The following is a 16,532-nucleotide window of genomic DNA, read 5'->3' on the forward strand; positions in this document are numbered from 1 at the left end:
CGTAAGTATAAGAAAGATTCCTCTAAAACTAAGGCTATGGGCACTATGTTATGTATAATATAAATCCCAATAATGCATACATTGTGAACTACACATTGTCTGAGCCTTTTTATACCCACCACTGAAGGATGTGGGTATATTTATTTTATCATTCCGTTTGCAACACATCGAAATATCCATTTCCAAAACTATATAGTATATATATTCTTGATCGTCGTGAAAATCTAAGACGAACTGGACATGTCCGTCCATCTGTCTGTTGAAATCACGCTACTGTCTTTAAAAATAAAAGAATTGAGCTGAAAGTTTGCACAGATTTTTTCTTTGGTCCATGAGCAGGTTAAGTTCGAAGATTGGCTATATTAGACTATATCTTGCTATAGTCCTCATATATACCGATCTAAGGCCTATAAAAGGCACATCTGTTATCCGATTTCACTGATATTTGAGACAGTGAGTTGTGTTAGACCTCTCAACATCCTTGTTCAATACTGCCCAGATGGGTCCAAATGTAGATATCGCTGCCGCATAGATCGATCTCTCGAATGAGGGTCTTGGGCCTATAAAATGCGCATTTGTTGGCTGATTTCCCTGATGTTTGGGACAGTGAGTTGTGTTAGGCGCCTCAACATCCATAATTAATTTAGCCCAGATCTGTACAGATTTGGATATAGTTGTCAAATGGACCGATCTGTCGATTTAAGGTCTTGGGCCCATAGTAGGGGCATTTATTGTCCGATTTCGCCGCAGAAATTTGGTATAGCGAATTGTGTTATCCGCCCCGACATCCCTCTTCAATACGGCATAGATTCGTCCAGATTTGGATAGAGCTGTCATATATATCGATCTCCCGGTTAAAGGTTTTTGGCCCATAAAAGATGAATTTATTAACCCATTCTGCTAAAATGAGGAACAAAGAGTTGCGTTATGCCCTACGACATTCGTACCGAGTATGGTTAAGATCGGACTATTTTTGGATAAAGCTCTGCTATATATACCGATCTCCCCAATTAAGTTCTTGGGACAGTAGAACACGTTTATTAATCGGTTTCGCTGAAATTTGACACAGTGGGCTATTCGATATCTATGTTCAATTTGGTTCAGATCGATCCAGATTTGGATAAAGCTGTCATATATACTGATCTCGCGATTTAATTCTTAGCCCCATAAAGGGTAAATTGTTTGACCGATAAATTTGGTAAAATAAGTTGTGTTAGTCCTTTACATAGCCTTCTTGTGGTGGAGATTGGACTACATTTTGATACATCTGCTATTGGTTCATAAATGATGTATTTTCATCGTATTATAACGAAAGGTGGTTTATATTGGGTTGCCCAAAAAGTAATTGCGGATTTTTTAAAAGAAAGTAAATGCATTTTTAATAAAACTTAGAATGAACTTTAATCAAATATACTTTTTTTACACTTTTTTTCTAAAGCAAGCTAAAAGTAACAGCTGATAACTGACAGAAGAAAGAATGCAATTACAGAGTCACAAGCTGTGAAAACATTTGTCAACGCCGACTATATGAAAAATCCGCAATTACTTTTTGGGCAACCCAATATATATAATCGAGGTGGTGGGTATCCAAAGTTCGACCCTTTTTACTTGTTAATTTGATAATCTAGATTTGAATTTTTGTTTTAAAAAAGGGTTTTACATTTTGGGTTCGTTTTGTGTATTACCTTAATCTTGACTTCATTTCGGACATTTTGTGAAACCGACTTGCTTCTCTTGTTCCTGTGGTATCACATTGGACCAAAATGTCTGTGAGTCCTATTACTGACTGAAACTGAAACTAAAACCTTACCTCACCATTATCATTACGAAATATTTTGTCAACATTTTATTCAAAAACTGTTCCTTTGACATTAACAATTTTTTTGGAATTATTTTCAGAGCATATTTTCTATTGCCGATAAAATGCAAAACAGTTGATTACTTACTATAATCAATATGTTTAATAATCCTAAGCTAATAATTTCTTAAAGTTTATTTTTTCTCTTTAATCTCAATCCTTTTTATATCTTAAATGTATTTTATTAGCATCCCTGATAATTCATTGAGCATCACTTAAATTTGATTAATTATTCAAAAAGCTAAAATGTCATTTTCAAATGCTCTAAAAGCATACAATCTAAAGCCATAGAATTGTTCATTGAGTTTTTGACATATCTTCTGGGTCCTTTATTCTTTCTATTCCTTGTCATCATTTATAATGGTTCTTTTGCATTTTGCTTGAGTAAGGTCTTATATCATTTTTGTTTTCCCCCAGCGATGCGATAAAGGAGATTGTTCGCAGTAGTTTGTTTGCTTCTGCTTACTTCTGGCACTTTTTGTGAACAATTTGTGTTAATTTACTTTCTATGAATCCATAGTCAATTTGTCATTTTTTCTGCCACAAAACATCAATCATATCTTGTGGCAGATAGATAGATGCCTTATCGGCAGGAGTCAGGTGGAATATTTTAAGGATAGGGATAAAGTTGAATTGAATCTTAGGTAATATGATGAAGGAAAAAACGAAAAATCTTAAAATTTTGCCAAACATGTAGGAAATGTTGTCTTACTTTACCTTCTATTGGAGATTTTTTTGAAAAATGTATTTACTATGCCAAATTTTACTTAGAACTTTGCCCCTGTTGCTGGAGTAAGGCAAATTTTACTTACTATAGATGGTGAGTAAATAATTGTTGTTTGTAGGGTGTTTTGAGAAAGGGGTAACCCCCAGAAAGTTAGTCTCGAAAGTGGGTATAAATTTCGAACTCTTCTTCTCAATACCTTTCATTTGAGCCCCATCTTGACGTGGTCGGTATATATGCCTGGTTTAGGGGTGTTTTGGGAAGTGGGGTTATTCCCCAAACACAGCCCTGAAAATATATCAACATCGTGCTGTACTCTCAAATATCATTTATTTTAACCCCATACTACCATTGGCCTCAAAATTGGACATTAAAATCGTTTTCTATTGCAAAAAGTCAGCAAATATGTCCGGTTTTGGATATGGGCCCTAAAAACTATCGAGATCTACCCCCTTTAAGACCCAAATTGTCATGGTGAGCAAAAACGTCCTATTTGGGGGATGTTTTGGGGGTGGGGTGTCCCCTAGGCAGTTGGTCTCGAATGTTGATATCAGATTCGTGATCTACTGTCATATACCTTTCGTTTTAGCCTCATATTTCCATGGTCGGCAAACATGATCGTTTGGGGGATGGGACGGCCGTTCAGTGACTTGGAGCTGAAAATATATATCAGATTAGTCTTCTACTCTAAAATACCTCTTATTACAGCCCCATATCAGCAAATACGTCCTATATGGGTGGTCTTATGGGGGTGGGGTAAAACCATAGACACTTTTTTCCGAAAATTGATATCAAATTCGTGCTTTACTCTCACAGACCTTTCATTTGAGCCCCATATAGCTATGGTAGTAAATTTGTCCTCTTTGGAGGTGTTTTTGGGGAGGGGTGGCCCCCAAACAGTTAACGCCATATTTAAATATCAGATTCGTATTCTCCACTCAAATACCTTTTATTTAAGCCCCATATTGTCAGTAAATATGTCCTTTTTGGGGAAGGGGTGGGCCCCGAGAAACTTGGTCCCACATTTGGATATCACATTCGTATTCTACTCGCAAATACCGTTTATTTGAGTCCCATATTGCCATGGTCGGTAAAATTTTCCGCTTTAGGGGTGTTTTGGGGGTTGGGGTGCTCTCTCTAATACTTGGTCTGACAATTGGATATCACATAAGTTTTCTTATCTTAGATACCTTTCATTTGAGTCCCATATTGTCATGATTGGTCTAAATATATATTTGGGAGGTTTTGGGGGTAGGGCGGCCCACCAAGGTACCCCATCTGAAATTTGGACACCAAATTTTTATTTTTAGGTTTCTATAAGAGAGCACACAAAATTTCACTTAAATCGCACCACCCATCACCGAGATCTGGTGTTTCTGAAATTTAAAGTAAGGGGGAGGGTCCGCCCCCCCTTCAAATATCAAAACATGTAGTACCCTATTTTCACGTTCGTTAGGCACCATCTGCGAAAATTTCATGAAAATCGGTTTAGCTGTTTTTGAGTCTATAAGGAACACACAAACAAACATACAAAGCGACAAACACAAATTGATTTTTATATATAAGAAGAATTTAAATGTGTTAAAGAGAACTTACGCGTTTTGTTGGTGCTCCTGAAAAAACTTATCCCTTTCCTGTAGCAGTGGTTGGCCTGCCTCCAAAAGACGTTAAATTTTTGCCCCGGAATCTGGAGAACCTCGGTGAACGTTTGTGGGACTTTGCTTTTTACACGGTTCGCCATTTTTCGCAATTTAAAAATTAAAAATTTTGGTAAAATAAAGCCAAACACTGGAAAGAAGAAATTTTTTGCTGTTAACCGGTGAGAGCAATATTATTCAGCACTCTGTACAAAACAATAATCAGCTGGTATGTTTGACATTTCTGTTGTGGTGTGTTTCGTATGTGATTTCGATTACCAACACTGAAAAGTGCTGCAAAGTTCTAATTAGCCGTTAACACTTTGAAAGCCAAAAGTCAGGGTTCGAAAAATATCACCGGTAGTGGAGAATATATTTAGAACTATTTTACTAAAAAGGTATGCAAAACACATCCAGTTATCAGCAACCAAAGCGAAAATTGTTAGAAACATCACCAGAGATAAACAACATGGCGAAGAAACCTGTAGGAAATATGGACGTAAGTGATTTGATGGAGTTAATGAAAACTACAATGAATGGACTGTTGGAGGAAAAGCTTGCCAATCTTCCTACAAAACAAGATATAGAAGAAGTAAAAGATGGAGTATTAGCTGCCAAAGCCGAAATTGCACAACTAAAAGCTGAAAATCAAATGTTGAAAGATGAGATAAGCACATTGAGGGTCAAAATGCAGGAAGGTGAAGATAGTTTACGTTGGCTGGAACACCAAATATCGAACTCAAGACTCATTTTCAAAGGAATATCAAACATAAAACCACCGCTAAATGCTGTTATGCAGATATGCACGGAAAGATTGAATATCTCGCCTACAATCACATCAGCCCGCACAATTTTCGAACGAAATGGTACGCAAACCGTAATTGCCGATTTTGGAAATGAGAGTAATGCAATGGAAGTGCTCCGAAATACAAAGAAATTTCGATAGATCGAGACCTTAATCCAAGAAGGCAGAAGAACAAAGTAGCCATGTTAATGGTCAGAAAGGAAATTTTAAACGAATCTAAAAAGTTTAAAATTATTGTAAGAGAGGACAGAATGAAGATCAATACCAAATGGTTCACCTGGGACAGTCGTAGTAATCTAATGTGTGGACGTGAAAAAGCCGAATCCGTTCTCAAGTCATTGTACGGAGAAGATATACGTACAACTTGCTTTAACAACATTTTTGAGAAAATTAATTCAAAAAACTAAAAACAAGGCGCGCTAAAGATAAAATAAAAATTTCCCATGATAATAAAAACAGCTTTAAACTTAAGATAATCTCCTATAACATCAATGGATTGTCTAATAAATATTTGTATCCACTTTTTTTTACGTATTTAAATGAATTCGATATTATTATTCTATTGGAAACCCATCTTATCATGGAAAATACAAGACAGGCAGAAAAATACTTTCCCGATCATTGTATAAACTGGATAAATGCTACAAGATTAAGCCGATTTGGAAGGGCAATTGGTGGAGTTATGATAGGTGTAAAAAGGTCATTAACAAAATATAACATCAGCTACCACTTTCATAGCACCAATGAAGTACAATGCTTGCATATCAAAACTGCCTACTCCACGCTGCGAATAATACCATTATATCTGAGAAGCGCAAACTGGTCTAATGATTACTCGATTGTTAAGAACTTCGTGGAACAGTCAGATTGCGATAATTACATTCTAATCGGAGACTTAAATATACGTATAGGCAATTTACAGCAAGATATTGCTCCACTATATAGAGAGCTATTTCCTGCTGGAAAAGCAATAAGAAAATCCAAAGATGAGGAAATAAATGCAAAGGGCCGAACATATTTGGAATTCTGCAACGAAAATAATCTGATGATTCTAAATGGGCAAACCAGAGGTGATGAAAATGGGAATCTTACGTTTATTAGTACTGTTGGGGAATCTGTGAATGATATCTGTTCAGTATCTCAATCTTTGTTGAAATATGTGGAAGGCTTTCATGTTGATGAAAAAATATGGTCTGACCATCTACCAATAGTTCTAACATTGGAATTAAACTCGCCGAATAATGCTGAAAAAAAGTTGAAATTATTACCTAAATTGCACTGGAAGGATGCAGATAAATATATTTACCAGAGCAAGCTTAATAGAAATTTGCAAACTATTCTGGAAAACAATGAAAGAATATGTCTAAAAGATTTGACTGGAGTTATAACAGCATCATCAGAAGCGACAATCACGTCAAAATTCACACCAAAGATGAAATGGTTCAATGAAACATGTCATTGGGCCAGAAGAAAGGTTTTTGAAAACTTGCGCAAATTTAGAAAAAATAACAATGAAATACAGAAGCAAAAATACTTAAGCGCAAAAAAGAAGTACAAAGAAGTATGTGAGATGAGCAAACGTAGGTACTTTTGTCTCATTAATGAAAAAATTAACAATATTAAAAATGGCAAAGAATGGTGGAAGCTAGTAAAAGAAATAAATAATCAAGAGCTTAAAATAAGTCATAAAATCTCAGTCGACATGTTAAAAGACTACTTCATACGGCTTTTGAATCCTGAGCAGACTTCATTACCAATACTATATGCCCCAATGCTAGCAACAGACCACTTGTTGGATATGGAAATTACAGTGGACGAAGTTAAAGATATGCTACAAAATGTTAAACTGCACAAAGCGCCAGGGGAGGACAGAATTCCGTATGAATTTTTCATACACGCCACTGAAGGGTTTCTATCGGAATTAGCTCGTGGATACAACAAAGTGTATGAAAATGCAGATGTGGAAGATACATTTATAAAGACCATAATATTCCCGATCCACAAAAAAGGTTGTCTTAGTGATGTTTCGAATTATAGAGGAATCTCCTTTATGAACTGCGTTGCTAAAATCTTCATGGGAATCCTCAATGAAAGGCTTATTACCTGGATTGAAACACGAAAGTTACTGCTGGAATATCAGGCTGGATTTCGCAGAAATTATTCAGCCGCAGACAACATTTATAACCTTGCTGCAATAGTTAATATCAAGATGGCAGAAAAAAAGAAAGTATATGCCTTCTTCGTTGACTTCAAGGCTGCATTTGATAATGTCAGTCGAAGTCTACTAATTTATAAACTACATGAACTTGGTATTTCCTATAAATTTGTTAAAATGGTAGAAAGCATTTATAAAAACACAAAATCAGCAGTTTGGGCAGGTGAGGAAATATCTGAATATTTTGATACATTATCGGGCGTGAAACAAGGCTGTCTGTTATCCCCGCTGCTTTTCGCGTTATATCTCAATGACCTCCATGATTTTTTAAAAGGTGGCTTGTATATAGAGGGCTTGAATATAAGATTATTGCTATACGCCGACGATATCGTTATTTTGGCTGAGGATAAACAGATACTTCAACTTATGATAACGAATTTAGAAAAGTATTGCTCTAAATGGAATTTAACGGTCAACATGGCAAAGTCGAAGATAATTGTATTTCGAAAAGGAGGCAGATTAGCCGAACAAGAAAAATGGGTTTTTAAAGGAGAACAAATTGAGATAGTTTCACAATATAACTACCTTGGAGTAATTGTAACGCCACAAATGTCCTTTTTAAAACATATACAAAATCGAAATAGCCAATCGAAGAGTGCCATAAACGTCACATGGAAGAATTTTATAAATAAAGATGAGGTGCCCTTGGCCCAAAAGTGGAACATGTATCAAGCTGTGTGCAGGGCAATCCAATCATATGCTGCGCAAGTGTGGGGCCATTTACATTTTGACGAAGTAGATAAACTACAACGATTTTTTCTAAAACGTGTTCTGAGATTACCTGAATCAACACCAAACTACGCTATTTCAATTGAAACAGGTCTTGATGCTGGCCACATTTATACACTTAAACTGCACTTAAATTATATTTGGAGGACATTGTTTCAATATAACCAAGAAAGGTTACCGTGTCAATTAAGTAAAATAATAATTCGGAAACAGCTATTTTGGGTTAGATCCTTAAATGATTTATTAACCGAACTGGATATGCAGACAATAGAGGAAAATATTTCACCAAATGTCTGGAAATTTATGGAAGCGGCTCTTATAGAACGTGTAGCAACCAATAACAGAACAAAGGATTTGCGTAGAGCACGGCAAAGTAACTCACGTATCTATAAACACTTAGATCTAACACGAGGCACATGTTATTTCAATGGTAATTTCAACAGACAAGAAATCTCCTGGATTTTTAAAGCAAGGTGCGACCTAATTTGTCTTAGTGGAAATCGTTATATATCAGGCACAGATGAAAACAACAACTGTACTATTTGCAATATAAATGAAAAGGAAACACTTCAGCACTTTCTCGGTAACTGTCCAATTCTCAGAGAAATTAGAATACAAATATTTGGTAAACCCCACCTTCAACAACACGAAATCGTATCAATACTAGATGGACATGATGGGGCTGATTGGAAAAAATTAGTGTCTTATCTTATATCGGCGCTTAGATATCGAAAACTTATACTTAATGAATACAATTAAAACAAAACATAACGAAAAAGCCAAACAAACAAGAAACAAGAATATATGCTCTCTTTAACATATAAGTAAATGTACATATTTTTACCGACTGACGACATAATGTCATAGTCGTGAATCCACTTTATTTTTTTGTTTTGCCCAATTGTAATTAAAATTACATTTATATTTAAGAAAATTTTGAATTGTACCAATTATTAAGAAGAAATAAAGTGATACTACTACTATAAGAAGAATTAGCCATGTCCGTCCGTCCGTCTGTTTGTAGAAAGATCGCTAACTTTCGAAAGAGTTGAGCTAGGTGCTTGAAACTTGAAACTAGGTGCATAAACACTTCATATAAGTGCAGATCGGTTGGGATTGTAAATGAGCCAAATCGGTCCATGCTTTGGTATAGCTGTCATATAACCCGATATCGGATCTTGATTTCTTGAGCCGCTAGAGGGCGCAATTCTAAACCGATTTGGCTGAAATTTTGCACCAAGCGTTTTATGTTGATTTTCAACAACTCTGCTAAGTACGGTCCAATTCGGCTCATAACCTGTTATAGCTTCCATAAAATCCGATTTCGGATCTGGACTTCGTGAGCCTCTAGAGGCAGCAATTATCATTATATTTGGCTGAAATTTTACAGGATGCGCCAAGTATGGCCCAAATCGGTTCACAATTCGATATAGCTTCAATGTAAACCGATTTCTCGATTGTAGTTCTTGAGCCTCTAGAGGAAGCAATTTTTATCCGATTTGCCTGAAATTTTCCACAATGACTTTTTGTATGACCTTTAACATGCTTGTCGAATATAGCCTGAATTGGTCCATAACCTGATATAGCTCCCATATAAACAGATCTCCCAATTTAATTTCTTGAGCCACTAAAGGGTATAATTCTTATCCAATTTCGCTGAAATTGTGCACAATGAATTCCACTTTGGTCTCCAACAGTCAAACCAAGTTTTGCCCCAGTCGGTTCATATTTCCTCTCAATTGGGACCTCTTATATCGGAATATATTTGGTTATAGTTGCCGATTTGCCTATTTAAGGTCTTATGCCCATGGCAAGCTCATTAGTTTTCCAATTTCTTTGAAATTGGGAAGGGCGAGTTGTAGTAGGGTCCCCAATATAGGAACTGAGTATGATTCATATCGGGCTTTATTTACATATAAATAGCTGTCATATAGAATGATATGCATATTAAGGCTCTATAGCCCGTAAAAGACGCATTTATTACTCGATTTCGCTAAACCTCTGAAAAGAGAATTTTATTACCCCCGTCGATATCTGAAGCAAATATGGTCCAGGTCGTGCCACATTTAGATATATTTGCCATTAAGACCGATCTGCCTATTCAGGGTCTTAAGCCCTTGAAAACCGCATTACTTGCCGGATTTTGCTGAAACTTGAAACAGTGTGATTTATTAGGCCCGCCGACATTCGAATTAAATATTTTCCAGATCTGACCATATTTTGATATATCTGCCATATATTGTAGATCGATCTTCCGATTTATGATCTTAAAATGCACCATAAAAGGTGCATTTATTATCCGATTTCGCGGAAGTATGGTCCACATTAGACCATATATAGATATAGAGCTTGTATAAACTGTTCCGCCGATTTAAGGTCTTAAGCCCATTAGAAGGTCTTTTATTACCTGATTACTCTTAAATTTGAAACTCTGATTTGTATAAAGCTTTTCGGCACCTGAATCAAATATAATCCAGAACAGTCCATAATTGGATATTCATATACTCGTAGATATAGTAGAGTTATAATCAAGTAGAATAGTAAATATATCAAAGGTTGGGGGTGTCCAAATTTCGGCCCGGTCGAATTTAAAAAGTTTTTACTTGTTTTGTTTAAAATTTACTTGCTTTAGGAAATTTTGTAAAAATATATTTCTATAGCAAATTGTATTCAATAGAAAATTTTGTTTTTTTCTAAGATTGTTTTTATGAAAAACAATTTTTTCCAACTTATGGTTGAAGCGACCCCTTAAAAATTTATCAACCATTCTTTTTTGCCGCCTTTGCACTCCCAGTTGCAATATTGTGACAAGTGCTGTTAATCAAATCGAAAGAGAAACTTTTAAATCTTCACCAGTTACTCCGAAATTATGGGATTTTCAAAGGCCAAAAAAGGGAGAATTATACAGTTTGCTTTTTGTTCAGGACAAAAACTTAAACAAGCCATGGCTGCAGCATGAAAAAAAAAAACATCCGAATATCCACTGTTCTAAGAAAAAGAATATTAAATTTATTTTTCTCTCTTTTTTGTTTTCATTCTGGACTTTTTGGTGTCCCTTTCAGCATGATTCCTATCAACATTGAAACTTCCATCAGAATATTGATGGCTTTCCTTCAAAGCCAGTATAATTTTGCATTATTAATTATGTGAAAAGGCCCGAAGGACTTGGTATTAGGACTTGGTATGGTGGAGTATGAGGGGAGCCACTAACGGCGATAGCAGGGGAGCCACTAAAGGCTATTGCAAGGGAGCCAGTAAAGAGCATTGTAATTTAAAGTGCTTATGATGCTACTTTTTCAATATGCCTTGTGAGCGGATTAAATTCATTATTATGGCGCGTCTTTTCTATTCAATTTAACTGATTAGTTTTCTACTTAAAGGATGTTGCAGTAAATATCTCGCTGATTTACCTGCTCAAGAGAGTGAGAGAAAGAAACTAAGTGGTTAATATTTAAGAAGATTAAAAAGTAATGCCATGCAAAGGGCAGATAAAACGCTGCCGAGTTTAAGAAAGGTAATTATAAGTGATGGTCACTGTGCAAAGGATTAATAGGTGTTTTGCCGTAAAGCCGCCTTAAGGAGACTAGACAGTTAAAACTTATATAATGATTTTGAATACATTATCGCCAGTGGTTAATCAAATATTATTGGCATTAGGAATTATAAGCCGTGAAGGCAATGGTGTGAGGAAAGGAGTTTTTATTCATTCATAAATATTTTTTGAACATACAATACTAAATGTAATATTGTGTATTGTGATACAGGTTCCGAAACCTTTACCTTCGTTTTTAACCTGCAGACTATGTTTTACGAATGTTGTACGACATTAAAAAGTCCCTTAAAGGCTATACAATCGAACTTAATAGGCTACTTTAAGGTTAGAAACTACGGCTATAAATGATAGTAAACTGTTGTCTGCAGGCTATAAACGACCTTTAGGCAAGAAAGGATCGTGAAGGGTTGAACGACCCCAGAATGTTGCCTGTAAGCTAGAAAAGACTGACTAGCGGTTATAGAAGACCTTATATACCGGCTATAGTATAAGGTCTTCTATTACCGCTAGTCGGTCTTTTCTAGCTTAAAGGCAACCTTCTGGGGAGGTTTAACCCTTCACGATCCTTTTACCAACGTTTATAGAGGTAGTTTCTAACCAATACGCAGGCTTTTACATTCGTTTGTATTGCCTTTACGGGACTTTTTAATGTCTTTTATAGCATTTATAGGTGATATTTTACGTTTTTCCATAGTCTATAGGAGACTGCAGTCCTTTCACGATCGTCTATAGCCAATATCCCATTGGGGTCTTTTTAAGGTAGGTTTTAGTCTATTGACGGACGCCCCGGTAGCCGAGTTGGTAGCGTGCTTGGATTACCAGTGCAGGGGTCGTGGGTCCGTCGATTTCCGCCGGAAGCTTGGTGTGTCCCTAATGTGCTATCACAATGGACTTAAAATTGTCTAAGTAAGTCTGTAAAGGACTGCCACTCTAACCTAACATTAAGCCTATTGACGGCCATGTCTGTCTTTATAGCCCATAAGCTGCCATTTATGCCATCGACAGCTTATAGATTACCCTTAACGGTTATTTCAAACCTATGACAGATGAGTAATCACGATCGTCTATAGCCTCAAGACGACCATTCACGCGTGTTTATAGTCCATATTTTGCAGATGCTTTTCGTAACATTTGCTTTTCGCTGTCCTTCCGACAACCGGATGACCTTTTACGATAGTTTCTAGCCTATAGTCGTGTTTTTGCAGTCGTTTTTATCCTATGTGTGACCTATCTACAGTCCTTTTACGATCGCATATAGCCAATATTGGCGTCATTTAAAGGTAGGTTTTAGTTTATGGACGCCTATGTCTGTCTTAATAGCCCATAAGCTGCCATTTATGTCATCTACAGGGTATAGATGACCCTTAACGGTAATTTGAAATCCATGACATAGATGACTATTTACGGTCTTCTATAGCCTCAAGGCGATCGTTCTTGGTCGTCTTTAGTCAACATTTTCCAGTTGCTTTTCGTTACAGTTACTTTCGATATTTTGCGCTGTTCTTCTGACAACCGGACGACCTTTTACGATAGTTTCTAGCCTATAGTCGACTTTTTGTCGCGAGAGGCCACCGTGGCGCATAGGTTAGCATGTCCACCTATAACGCCAAGCGCCTGGGTTCAAATCACGGCGCGAACATCAGAAAAATTTTCAGCGGTGGTTAACCCTTTAACAGTGCTGGCTACATTTGTAAGGTATCCTGCCCTATTGAAACTTCTCTTCCAATTTGTTGTTGTAGCCACATTTTCATGTGGAGGTGGCGATCTTCGTCAAGCTCCTGTAACTGAGCAAGCTCGTTCCGGTCCAAAGGCCATTTGTTATATAAATAACTCGCCTGGTCGTATCGAGCACCATAGGCACTCAGCATTTCTGCAAGAGCCGGTGCCGCCCGGTCTCTCAATGAGATCTCCGCTAAATACCTCGACGGCCTTTGCAGCTACTTCGTATAGAGCATTCCACTATCCGCAACCTGTGAATGCGCCCGGTACCTTGCAACTAAGCTTCTCGTGACGTCAATGAACACTACACAGATTGGAACACAACGTTGCAGCCTGTGTGGTGCTCATAGCTATCCCGTGCTGGGTCTCTACCAAGTGGTGTCGCTATGCGACAAGCCCTTCGGACTCGGCATTAAAAAGGCCCCTTATCATTTAACCTAAACATTAATCGAGCTGCACTCCTTAACGAAATGTTCCTTAATGGAATGTTCGTTGGAAATTTAGTAGTTAGTGACCTATGGCGACCCTGTCTAGCTAAAAGTTCTTTTCTGGCCTACAGGCGACCTTTTTCGATCGTTAGAAGTTTATAGAGGTATATGTTCTCCAATCCATGAACATTGATGTTGATCGAAGGCTCATCATTACTAACTTAGGTATGGTAAAGGAAGCCCTAGGGAGCTTTCAACCATTTAGCCACCAGAACCTGATAGAATACTCCATGCATTACTACAGAAGGAAGGCCACCGTAGCGCAGAGATTAGCATATCCGCTATGACGCTGAACGCCTGGGTTCGAATTCTGGCGAGACCATCAGAAGGCAAGTGTGGCAAGAGGCAAGTGTGGTATTTTTAGTCAAGCTCGGCAGGGCAAGCTATGCTATACCAAAGACCGATAGAGCTATAAGTCTTACATCCTTTCTACTCAAACCATGAAGCGTATTGTAGATGCAACATCTCTATGTCAAAGGAAGCTCGGTGGAAACCGACCTTGACTAGGCTCTGTACAGATGATGTACACAAAACTGAAATTTGCCTGTTTACCAACAACACGGAGCTGGACCAGTTCGAGGCGCCAGGTTTCCATATCAGAACAATTTCAATATCCGACAAAGGCAAATTCTGGGATGTAGAATTGTTTAGGAGAGTTCTGAGAAGCCGTACAAATGTTGGGATCTATGTATGAGGGCTCTTGATTTGAATGGCGTCTGAATCCAAGGATAATTTGCTGGAAATACAAGAGCGTGATTAGAACTTTACTAACTTACATCTCGATAGTTTGGTGGAGGCCACCGTAGCGCAGAGGTAAGCATATCCATCTATGACGCTGAATGGCAGGGTTCGAATCCTGGCGAGACATTTGTAAGGTATGCCTTGCCAAGCATAGAAGCCATGTAAAAACTTCTCCCCACAGAGGTGTTGTACTGCGGCACGCCGTTTGGACTCGGCTATAAAAAGGAGGTCCCTTATCATTGAGCTTAAGCTTTACTCGGACAGCACTCATTGGAATGTTCATGGGCAAATTTGCATTTGCAGTTTGGTGGAAGGCAATTGAGAAAAAGTTATGTCCTTCTTGGGAAGGCTTTTACAACAGATTCAGAAAATATGTTGCCTGAGCTTAGGTGGGTCGAAGAGAACAAGCACTGTTCCGGATTGACGGATCTCTGGTAATATCACCTGGAAATGGTGTATATTTTCGACTGCCTTACAATAAAAAGGTCCTGCAGGCGGAGATCTAGACGATCAAGGAATGCGTGAATGGTATTAAAGCGAGCATGTCGAATGCGAACATCTTTGCGGACAGTAAGTTGCCCATCAAGGCTATAACACCATGAAGGTTGGTGTTATAGTTATATAGAACCATGAAGGTAAGCTTGGGGAAGGTCTTGGATTGTTGGAGGGTTATTAACGCCTTCTCTGAGGCTGGCACTCTAGCTGCTTGAAATTTTGGACAGATACTTCTTATTGATGTTGTTCATTGGGGATTGCAAATGGGCCATATCGGTTCAGTTTTAAATAAGGTCCCCATATAAATCGATCCCCAGAAGCCTCAATTTTCATCCGATTTGGCTAAAATTTGGAACAGAGACTTAAACTAAGTACCGATATTCCGATATGAGTTCTTGCGACCAAAATAATTCAAATACAAATGCAGTTAATAAGCGCAATGGTTGTGAGTACCCAATATTCAGCCCTGCCGATTTTAGCATGCTTTTACTTGTTGATTCAAAGCTTGTTTGTTGAGTTAAGTGGTCTTACACAAAACCCTTTTTTGGATAGGGTGAGGAGGGTCAACTATCATCACTTCTACTAGCAATCATTTTTTTAATATCTGACCCTATATATATATTTTGGATCCTCGTTAAGTTCTAAGGCGATTTAACGATGTCCGTGTATCGGTCCGTATGCCCGTCCGTCTGTTGTAAACACGCTACAGCCTTCAAAAAGTAAAATCTGAAGAGAGAGTTATTTTAAGTCTCCCGACATCCGAGTCAAATACGGTTTAGATCGGACTATATTAAACTATTTCTGCCATATAGACCGATCCTGCCATATAGACCGATCCTGCCATATAGACCGATCCTGCCCATTAAAGCTTTATATATTACCCGATTGCGCTGAAATTTGTAATAGTGAATTGTTTTAAGCCTCACGACATTCGACCCAAATATGATTCAGCTGCCATATAGACCGATCTGCTGATTAAGGGTCTGAAGCCCATAAAAGCTTCATTTATAACCCGATTTGGTTGACACTTGAGAAGTGAGTTATTCTAAGCCTTCTGACACCCGACCTAAATATGATTCAGATGAAAGCGATCTGCTTTCATAGTCTCGTAAAAGACGTATTTATTATCAAATTTCGCTGGAATTTGACACAGTGACTTGTATTAGGCCTCCCGCCATTCAACTAGAATATGATCCAGATCAGACTATATTGACATATAGCTGTCACATAGGCCGATCTTCCAACTTGGGGTCTTAAGCCCACAAAAAGCGGATTTATTGCCTGATTTCGCTGAAACTGTGACTTGTATAAGAGTTCTGGGGACCTGATTGATGATCCAGACTAGCCTTTTTTTAGATATAACTATGGATATGGTAGTGGGTTTATAGTAAAACAGAATGATGAATATATCCATGGCGGTGGGTATCCCCCACACGTTTTTGCTGGTAATGAACATTGGCTGTTCAATTGTTTTCTTAACTTCCTTTTTATAACACAAAAACTTATCCTTTATCTTCATATATCAAGTCATTCGCAATTAATTGTTAACTTTCCCCTTTCTATGACTT

The 16,532-nt window shown here is 37.6% G+C and overlaps 1 protein-coding gene across 1 annotated transcript in view; it reads left to right on the top strand.

Annotated features, from left to right (window-relative positions):
• Nucleotides 1-16,532, top strand: part of LOC106080990 (netrin-B) — a 581,740-nt gene that overhangs the window by 539,681 nt on the left and 25,527 nt on the right. The gene's annotated exons all lie outside the window — the stretch shown is intronic.

The sequence above is a fragment of the Stomoxys calcitrans genome, chromosome 4 (genome assembly GCF_963082655.1).
Source record: "Stomoxys calcitrans chromosome 4, idStoCalc2.1, whole genome shotgun sequence".
Lineage (NCBI taxonomy): Eukaryota > Metazoa > Arthropoda > Insecta > Diptera > Muscidae > Stomoxys > Stomoxys calcitrans.